Source organism: Malaya genurostris, chromosome 3, assembly GCF_030247185.1.
Source record: "Malaya genurostris strain Urasoe2022 chromosome 3, Malgen_1.1, whole genome shotgun sequence".
NCBI lineage: Eukaryota > Metazoa > Arthropoda > Insecta > Diptera > Culicidae > Malaya > Malaya genurostris.
Window position 1 is genome coordinate 143,073,540 of NC_080572.1, and position 11,550 is coordinate 143,085,089.

The following is an 11,550-nucleotide window of genomic DNA, read 5'->3' on the forward strand; positions in this document are numbered from 1 at the left end:
GGAATGTCTCCAAGGCAACTTTCGTTGCTGATTTGCTTCAATCACGTATCGATTGTTCCGAACTCCTGCAGTTGATTAGTATCGACATTCATCGACGCATCGAGTTCCCATCCCTTTTTGAGATTACTTACCGCAAGAACAAATTATGGTTATAATGAACCGTTCTCCAGTATGTGCCGAACGTTCAACAACTGTTCCAATGTCTACCATAATTTATCTCGATATATGATTAAACGATTGTTTCATATTCACTTGTCAGATTAGGATTTGTTTGGACCCGTAATGTTTTATTTTCGTTCAACCCCAACTCCGTCTCTCTATCATCTTTATTTGAAACTAACTAGTTTCGCTCGCCTAAATTAACCCGGTCGTCCTTTCCTCTTTTTTCTGTCTTCCACAATGAATTTTTTTATCACTAATTAGATCTATATGCCGATTCTAACCTCGTCGTTTTTTTCTGTCTTCAACCATCTATTTGATAACTTATTTGATCTAATCACCTTCTAAACAAGAGCACTATTACTGACCTTGGTGTCATCAACTAGTTGTAGTGTTATAAATTAAGTTTTAAGTGTTAGTTTTAATTATAGTGTTAAGCATAAATGTTTCTGATGGATCATTGTAATCCATTGATACAAATGATAAGGAGGTTTAATACCTACTGGAGAGAGAGATTGCCAAATTTCATTTCCAGCGGTCTCCCTGCACCAAAACAAAATTATTATCTAAATAAATATTATTAGTATTATTATTATTATTATTATTATTATTATTATTATTATCATTATTATTATTATTATTATTATTATTATTATTATTATTATTATTATTATTAATATTATTATTATTATTATTATTATTATTATTATTATTATTGTTATTATTATTATTATTATTATTGTTATTATTATTATTATTATTATTATTATTATTATTATTATTATTATTTATTATTATTATTATAATTATTATTATTATTATTATTATTATTTATTATTATTTTTATAATTATTATTATTATTATTATTATTATTATTATTATTATTATTATTATTATTATTTATTATTATTATTATAATTATTATTATTATTATTATTATTATTATTATTATTATTATTATTATTATTATTATTATTATTATTATTATTATTATTATTATTATTATTATTATTATTATTACTATTATTATTATTATTATTATTATTATTATTATTATTAGAACTATTATTAGCAAATGTCACAGCGAAATATCGCTACATCATATATGATTGTGTTATTGTTACTAACATCTAACCACTTGCGTGATTCAAAAAGCGCAGTTTCTACTAGTTTCTATGTCGGTTAAAAATAAGTTGTCGTTACGTTGTAATGCCATACTGAAGTAACTTATTTTTCCATAACTTGAAAATAACTTGTTTTCAAGTAAACTAGTTGAAACTTTGTCGCCATCGACATTATAAACATTGAATGAATCCATAATGTTTTTCTATCAACATTAAAAAGGCAGTATAGTATTTGAAATTACAAAGTTGATACAAGGTACAAATTTCTCAACGATTTTAAAACTGTCGAGCGGAATTCAGTTTTAATTATTTGTTTTTTTATGCGCCTTCAATCAAAATATGTTTATGAAGACATGAACAATAAACAACATAACATATATGATTGTGTCTTGCGAACACCGTATCGAAAAGTTGAAACGTAAACTTACTTATACTCAATCAGCGGGTGGCACACAGTGTCACAAAAGTTTTGATACCATCAGTTCTCGATACTTCAGTACATATAATAATAATAATTATAAAATATTTCCATGCCTGCTCTACTGTTCGCCTTATCTATCCGTAACCACTAAAAATATTCATCGCACATCCTCAATGGACATTTTAGACAACGCCAACAGCAATCGACAAGAAAGTGTTCAACAATCAAAATTGTGGATCAATGCCAAATAACCGAAAATCTACTGCATCAGATATTTATTTTATTTATTTATTTTTTAGGGAAAAGCCCGATGGAGATAAAATTTGGTAATCTCTCTCTCGGGACAATCGATAAGTGATTGTAACAAATCGGCTATAAAAACTGCTTTTGAGACATTCCTAAGAACAAATAATAGATCCAAGCCTATAAGTTTACAGCGATCTTGGTAACTAGGTAGATTTTCAGGGTCGTTCCATGGTTGATTGCGTAGAGCAAACCGAACAAATTTTCGCTGGATAGCTTCGACGCGCTCATCGTCGATTTGATAGTAAGGTGACCAAATAATAGCGCCATGTTCAAGCGTCGAACGGACTAGTGCACAATATAATGCCTTAAGGCAGTGTACATTGACAAAGTTTTTGGTTACGCGAAAAATAAATCCTAGAAGCTTTGAAGCCTTGGAAATTATATAATATAAAGTTGAACGATTGGGCATAAAACCATGCTGAGTTTCGGAGATGTAGTTACTGCAATTGTGAGTGATAAAATCCAGGACAATAATTTCGAGTAACTTGTAAACTGCGCATTATGCCGCAATCCCACGATAATTGGAAGCGTCAGACTTATTTCCTTTCTTGAATACTGGAAAGATATATGAACTCTTCGAAATATCAGGAAACGTTCCTGAGGTGAGTGATGAGTTGAATAGCAGTGATAGTGGGACTAAAAGCCTTCTCGAACACATTTTGAATACTATTGAAGGAATACCATCTGGCCCAGCGTTCGAAGATGACTTCAGCTTGATGCACGCTAATTCAATCATAGAAGTCGATATGATAGGGTGAGGGCCGATAGGAGAGCGGTGCGGAACATTCTTGATGGCTTCAGAGATATGATGATTAGATCGAGTTTCGTCGGAGAAAACACTGCTGAAGTGTTTCCGGAAGAGACTGCATATACAGACTTTATTTATTTATTTATTTCGTCAAGCAAATGTAGACTACATATAAATTGTTTACAATGTTCACTTACATACTACGCATTATTTCTACGACAAAGCTGAGATTTGATTTGATTTTTTGACATAGTAAGGTCAAGATGTTCGCAGTATTGATTGTAATTATTCGATTGACTGGACTGTATTTTGCATAATTTGTTCTAGTGTTTCTTTCTAAAAATAATTTCCTGGTTCGTAATTGACGGCTAGGTGTATAAAAATTTAGTTGCGATAATAAAGAAGGTGATTGAATGCGTTGAGAAATAATGTCGCTGATAAAATAAAGCATTGCAAGGTCGCGGCGTTCTTTAAGTGTTTGTATATTGATGAGCATGCAGCGTGCTTCATATGATGGTAGAGGAAATGCTGTCCAGTTTAATTTACGAAGTGCATATAAAAGAAATTGTTTTTGAATAGATTCGATGCGTTCTTCGTGAATAATATTGTATGGATTCCATACTAGGCTGCAATATTCCAAAATAGGTCTGACATATGTAGTGTATAATAATTTTATTGTGTATGGGTCCTGAAAGTTATGACTGAAGCGTTTAATAAAGCCCAGCATGCTATTTGCTTTATTGATTATGGTATTGTAGTGTTCCACAAAAGTGAGCTTGGAGTCTAAGATTACGCCTAAATCTCTTACAATTTTACATTTTTCTACAAGTTGATTTCCTAGATGTATGTTTGTGGGTATAGTTTCATTTTTCCTACTTGATGCGTTCACACAAAAGTCTTCTGTGCAATTTGTGAAAAGAAGGTCTAAATATGCATTTTGTTGATTTTTTACGGAGTTTACTTGATGTAGGCCAAAATTAGAAATTTTGTCGAAAAAGTAGTGCAATGTTTCGTTTTCTCCAACGACTGGGAGTAAGATTGATTCATTTTCAATGTCAGAAATGAAGTCCGCATTACGTTGATTGAAGTTGCCAAAAATATGTAGCTTTACTTCGGGTTCCATATTCGAAATAATTGTGTCTAAAGATTGAAAGAATAATTCAAAAGAGAATTTGTTCGCATTTTCGGGTGGGAAGTAGACAGAGCAGTAAATATGTAATAGAGATTGCATATACATATCATGCTGCGTTGATGATTGGACATCTCCTTTACTTTTGCTTGGGTTTTTCGCGCAAGGACGACGATTTCGAGATAGTCAGGCACATATCTTCAGCTGACTGCGTATAAAAGGGGAACCGTGGTCGAAAATCGATCATTTCTTTTCGTGCGTTCGATGGAAGCAGACGTCGTGGGAGTGAAATCATCAACCAACAGCGACGGAGAGTGCACTTTCTGCGTGGGTAAAACCTCAAACGCTCAGGTCGCAACTCTCATTCGCTTGCTGGCCATCAAGGCGAGAAGAAGGCCATTGCGAGAGTTAAATCTTAAACCAGCAGCGACGGAGAGTGCACTTTCTGCGTGGTTAAAACCTCAAACGCTCAGGTCGCAGTTCTCATTTGCTTTTCGGTAGTCGTAACGAGAAGTTCAAGTTTCAGATTTTAGTTCCGCAATATAGGTTTAGAATTCAGAGCCTGCGTGCTGGAATTGGCTTCTGGAACTGTATTCCGGAACTAATTTTAGTTTCGAAATTGTAGTTCTAGAATTGAAACTGGATTCTGAGTCTGTTATTGGTCTTGAACTCAGGGTCCAGTTCTTTATTCCAGACTTCTTCTATTCGGTTCTCTTTAGAGCCATAATAATTCTAAAGAATTATGCGGAATTTTACTTTACTGTACTCTATACAACCCATTTTGGTAGTCATGGCGAAAAAACGTCTTCAAGTTTTAGAGATTAGTTCAGAGTCTGCGTGCTGAACTGGATTCTGGAAAATAATTCCGGAACTGATTTCAGTATCGAAATTGTAGTTCTAGAACTAAAATCCAACTGAATTCTAAGTCTGTTCTAAGTTCTGAATTTAGTTCTTGAACTCAGATCCAGTTCCTAATTTCAAAATTCTTCAAATCGGTTCTTTTTAGAATCATAATAATCCCTTCAAAGAATTATGCGAAATTTTGCTTTACTGTACTCTATACGGCCCATTTTCATATCACAGGCTTATTGTATCATTGATCAATCCAGCAATTTGAAGTTTCCTTTACTGGAAGATTGTAATTGGTTGCGAACGCTATACCTACACAAACCATATCAGTATCGCACCCACGGACAACAGCCTGGTCAGCCTGGAAACAGATGAAGAAAGTCAGCGGTATCCATCGAAAGTCAACGGCATCCATCGGAATTCGAACTCAACTCGTCACTCTCCATCACGAACGCTTTCATAAAAAGTTCTTTTCAGAGCCACCATTATTTTATTGTAAACAGCTATACTGTTTATTTCATAATATTTAATTGCGTTTCAGAATGTTTAATGTAACTAATATGTAATTTAGTCTAGGCACATCGGTTAAAAATTCTAGTAATTAAAAAGGGGAAAGTTGCACAATTCAAATAACCGATCAACTACCAATTCGAATTCGGAAGTATAAATAAAGCGTGTCATATTCGTATTCACGACATGCAGTTATGTCCCTGACATTACACACCCGTACTTTTTTAAATTGTTTTGAACGCGAAGCAAGTGATTATTATATAATATTTGGTTCAGTCGTTTGTAGCGGTTATTGAGGTGCAGATAATAAGATCGCACCTGGAATGAGGGACGATTTGTAAACTTTTTCAATGCCGATCGCTTGGCTCGTTTATAGCGTTTTAAAGTTTTGTTTGACCATGGAGGGTGCACCGGTGCGCGTAGTACTTTCTTGGGTAAGAATTGTTCAATAGAATAGGATAATATATGAGACCATAACATGGCAACGGAATTGCAATCACTTTTAGAAAATAATCTCCCCCAGTTCAACGAGAGTAAGAACTGGTTCATAGCATCATAATTCCCATTTTTGAAATCGTAATAAGTAGAATCTGCAACTACTTCGAAGGCAGTGGGAGTATATTCAGGTATCGTGATCAAGAGTGGAGGATGATGCCGACATGATTTAACTAACGGAGCGGGTGCGGTTGTTATATAACAAGTAGTAGATGTTTCGTAACTGACGAAACAAAGGTCAAGAAGTCGATTATTGCTGTTGTAGATATCATTTAACTGAACTAAGCCTTCGGTATTATAGTCATCTATGAGTTTTGAACTAGCGAGAGTTTTAGAAGAGTCGGCATCCGGAAACAAATATTTGCACGGGCTGCGAGTCCATTTAATTACAGGAAGATTGAAATCACCTAGTACAATAATTCTGTCATTCAATTTCATTTGATCTGTTATCAATGAGAGCGAATTCAAGTGTTGTTCAATCAAGTTCAAGTCATTAATACGATCGGGCGGAAAGTATACAACACATTAATTTAATGTAAAATGTGTAAGCGTGAGAGCAATCCAAATTTGTTCAACATTGGCACAATAATCAAGGTGCAGCAAGCGAGATTTTATTCTAGAGCGAACAGCAATCAGAATACCACCGCCACTCTTCTTGCTGCTGTTTTGGTTATTACGGTCTTGCCGATACACTGAGTATCAGCTGTCGAAAATCTGTTTTGAGTGTGAGCTATTGTTCAGCCAGGTTTCGATAAACGCATAAATATCGTAAGCGGCATCAGAACAAGCGAGATAATAATCATTGAGAGTACGATTCATTGCACCAATATTTTGATAATAAATGTTCAAACCAGTGTAGAATGAATTTCTTTTGTTGCATGATAAGGCATTTGTTAGGGCAAGAACCTCGTTGGCGTGCGGGCAGAGGTTTGTCGAAAAAGGCGTGATACAGGTAGATATGTTCGAGAAGACTGATTTTGAGCGCTGCTACTGTACGAGTTTTGTAGTCGTTGAGACAGGGAACGGGATGAATGCGGTAAAATAGTTTTCTAAAAAGAGGTATTAACCTTAAGGTCATTCGCCTCTTCGGACTAGGAAAACTTTCTGGTCCTATGTTCGAGGTTTCGAAAATGGGTGGGCTGAGAGAAATAATGATGATACAAACTCTGAGAGAATTAGCCATTGAGCTGATAACTCCTTCTAAAAAGTTCAAACTATTGGAAGGAATGCCGTTATGAGGGTCTTTAAGGGTTCAGAAATATGGAATGTTGAAAAACTCCATTCTACAATTTCCGAAAATTTCAGTAATCCTGTTGGTGGCTGTGAAATGGAGCCCACTGGATTATTATCTTTTTCTTTGCTAGTTCCTGAATTGATTTGTGAATTTGATAAACCTGGAGGCACACTCTGTTTTTTTGCCTTTCTCTTAAAGAAAGGTTATACAATCATTTGAAAAACCTACTAGTGAAAATTGGCCCGGAGGGTCAAGTATCATATACCATTCGACTCACTTCATCGAGCTGAGCAATGTCTGTGTGTGTATGTATGAATGTGTATGTATGTGTTAAATAATCTCACTAGGTTTTCTCGGAGATGACTGAACCGATTTTGACAAACTTAGATTCAAATGAAAGGTCTTTCGGTCCCATACAGAATTCCTGAATTTCATCCGGATCCGACTCTCAGTTCCGGAATTATAGGGTAAAGTGTGTTCAATATTGTGAGAAACAACCAAATTCGTGAGACCGTCATCTATTGCGGCCTATATTATTCCATTCTCGACTTTTAATGCAATGCAGGAGCAATCCATTTGGGTCCAAACCACTCAAAAGTATATTTTGATTCCAAAACTCTAGTTTTGAAGTTTATTATTTTTTGTTCATTTTATTCTAGCTTCCGGGCTTTGAATCAGCCACGGAAAATGCGCCAATCAGCTTGCAACAATATTGTGGATTTTTAATGTTGGGCGCCAATTTGTAGCCCCTCGACTACTTGCTCAGTGGGTTGCTTGGGAAGGAATATGCTTACGGTCACCACTACTTCCTAAAGCATTGCATTTACTCACCACGGTACTCACTCTTTAACGGGAGCTGTAGGAAACCGAAACACCTATAGCTGTTGACAACCAAGATGGACAACCAAAAGGTTGATAAAATATTAGAATATGAAATTTCTGAAAAGCGGAACCAGAAAGTCTCCTTCTGGAGAACACTCGAAGACGAGGGCTGACGACTTCTTTAGAGCCCGGAAAATGATAAAAAGAAAAGTGTCTTTGTACTAAATCTGTTCATTTTATAGAAACTAAGCTAACTGTTCACATTCGACATTTTTATCGTTTATTCGGTACCCTTCCCTGTACATTTAACTTATGGCTAGTGACGTCACCTAATAATCTAACTACTTGCGCTTTTGATGGGTTTTTGTTGGTGTAGGTCCGATTCTTCCGAACTAGCCGGTAATGATTCCAGCGTGGTAGTAGGTTGTTCTCGGCGTCACTCGCAACCTGAATACGTTAATGCCATAGAGCGTAATCGCATCAACGCCAGCATCAGGCGCCAGATATAGCAATGGCGTCTGAGATGCTGATGACGTTTTTAATCTGTGTGAATGTGTTTTCCGTATTTTAAACAACTATTTTTAACACTGCACAAAATATATAACATTTTTATAATCACTGACAAATATGTTTTCAATTATTAACTAACCATACTAACACTTTGTGTTCATTTACTATTAATTATTTAACTTTTAATTTTCTACTGTTATCTCTAGGAATGAAACATTATTAGTACTAAACATCACTCCATCATTAAGATAATATAATACTAGCAAAATCAGAAAACCGCGCGCACTTCTTACTTCTTCAAGTGTTCACATGCGAAAAAACGTTTCAGGCACTTTAACGAGTCAACTAAGTTCAGGTAGCATTGAGACAAATGTCACCATTATCTCGATACCAACCGAACTGACAGTTACGTTTTCAAACATTGGTAGCCTTTTTCCTAGCTCCAACAGCCATAGGGAGCATATCACGCAACACAATTTTCAAACCGTTGTGATGAAACATCCTGGTTGAGTACATGCAACACTTTCCGTGGTGAGTGACCCATCCGTCTCAGACATAAGAATGGACGTGGAAGGCTATCACTCACACGGTAACGATAGTGATCTGAGTTGGGTTAAGGAATTTGGGAACTCGAGCGTGTGAGTCTTCGCTACATTTGTATTGTGGCGGAGTCAACAATTAATCGGTGTAACATATGGTTACAAATCCAGACATCTATGTAAGGACTCCAAACTACAGATGAAGTTTCTAGGACTGATTGCACAAGGGTGAAGTACAGTGATCGAAAACAATATGGATCTTTGAACTCTTTTGCTATTTTGAATATGAATCCAAGATTTCGGTTAGCTTGAGCAATAATATGACAGTAGTGGTTTCTGAAGGACAGCTGTGTATCCAGTTGTACACCAAGATCTCTGACAATTGATACTCTCAGTTCGCTCGTACATCTCATCCACAGACTAACAGACATGACAGTATGAGTAAATTCTTATAAAAATAATTTTTCGTGATGCACTAGTTCCACCTATATTGTACTGCGCGAACTATTTACTATCGTTACACCCCTTGTGTTATGTGAAAGTTTTTTTACTAGTAGGTTTCCCCTCGTTTGTCAACACCTATCAGCTGCTTGCAGGTATGCCTGATTTCATCATAAAATTTTAAAATGAATCATCACAATAAATTATTGGGTTACGTTGATAATATATTTAACTTTTTTAGCGATGTTGGAAGGTAACCATTTATTTTTCTCAACGTTTCTCACCTAGATTATTTTCTATTGTGTTGGTAATTTTCATCCGAAATTAAGTGGCGGTAAACCAGAAGCAAGTAAATATTGTAACAAAACGGGTTCGATTTTGTATTACGTTGGACGATGAGAAGTAGCACAATTATGTATATAGTTTTGGCAATATGTATTAAATCTGTATCCTGCATGAAATTCGCATGGACGTATACAAATCAATACATTACAGGTAATTCTGTATTAATGGCAACTCTGTTGGTAAATGAAAAAAAATAAACACAGTCTAGATGACAGACAGGATGTTTTTGATAGGGTAACGTGGCGACATCATGACATATGCGTGTACTGTCCCAACTAAAGGAATATTCGAAATGACCGTTAAAATCATTGAAGAATCTAATTTGAGTGTCCTGTCTGTTAGTCTGTGTCTCATCCACGTCAGTCGATATAACAAAACCGCTTACGTTCGGGACAGAAGATACAGAAGTACAGTATTGTGTAGTGAACAATAGAACGACCTCAACATGAGTGAACAAAACGAACAAAAGCTACCGCCGACACGAAAAAATACAATTGTTGTTGACTTCAGGGAGTGCAAAATTCGACCTTCGATACGAGAACTTGAAGGTTTGCTTAAGGAGCAAATGCATCTTGACATTAAACGTGTGCATTTACTTCAATGTAATAAGACGAATAATTTTGTTTACATCCAGTTTTATAAAAAGTTGGATGCAATTCAATTCGCAAAAGACAATAACAATGTGCACTATGTGGAGCACGAGAACATTACGTACAACATTCCAGTATATATGGAAGATGGTGCTATAGAAGTGCGTGTACATGATCTTTCCTCAAGCGTCACCGATTCATACATTCGCAAAACTATGTCCCAATACGGAGAGATTCTCTCTATGGAAAAAGAAAAGTGGAAGATTTTTTCCCCGGTATTCTGAATGGCGTACGATTATTACGCGTACACTTGAAGAAGCCTATACCTTCTTATGTGATTTTCGGTCAAGATACAAGAATTCCGTGCAAATCACTTGTTACCTATGACAATCAGATGTTCACTACGGTAAGCCATGTGATAAACTGGACAAGGAGACAACTACACCAAAGGACAACGGTACTTCCTTCACACCAACCCCAAACATTCCCAGTACACCTGTGACAGCCATCAACAACAATGAAGCATCTCCTTCAACGAAACCATCAGTATCCCCTATAGAACAAAGTACACCAACTGAAGTTAACAACTTACCCTCCAGCCAACCAGCAACTGCAACCAATGTACAACAAAGCGCATCTACAGCAACTCTCAACGAGTCCAAGACTACGATCAACAAGAAAAACGAAAATAAAACGGAAATCACACACAACACCGACGATGAAGCAATGGATGATGAGGATAAGCCGCGAACGAAGTGACCCCCGATCCTCGTTGGATGGAAATGGAAATTCATCTCCCCCTAGAAAAAGGGTGACAACGAGATCCAAGAGCAAAAAAACATTTTAAGTAACAAATATGTAAGTCAATCGGCCACGTAAAGCTTTTACGCAAAAAGGCCAGAATAAAAATTTTATCATAAAAGAAACTGATACTCTCTCGAGACATTCTCCGAAAACAGTGTAGCTCCAAAGAACAGGCTTTTTCTTGCGTGTAGAGGTAACTACAGAACATTTGGATGCACTAAGCGTCAAGTAACCGCGTACAGAAATACAGAAAACATCGAGCTGTTTTTGCAAGACAATGCAGTTCTCTTCGGATCGAATGGTGAGGAAGAGTTTTAGATCATCTGCATAAATAAGCTTACATCCTGGTGGCTGGATAAAGCAAATATCATTAAAAAATAAAGAAAACAGCAAAGGTCCTAGGTTGCTACCCTGAGGTACGCCCGACAAGTTGGAGGAATTATCTGACACGTTATTTCCAAGTTTGACAGAGAGAGTTCTACCAACGAGATACGATCTGATCAATTCAGTGAATGTTTTGGAA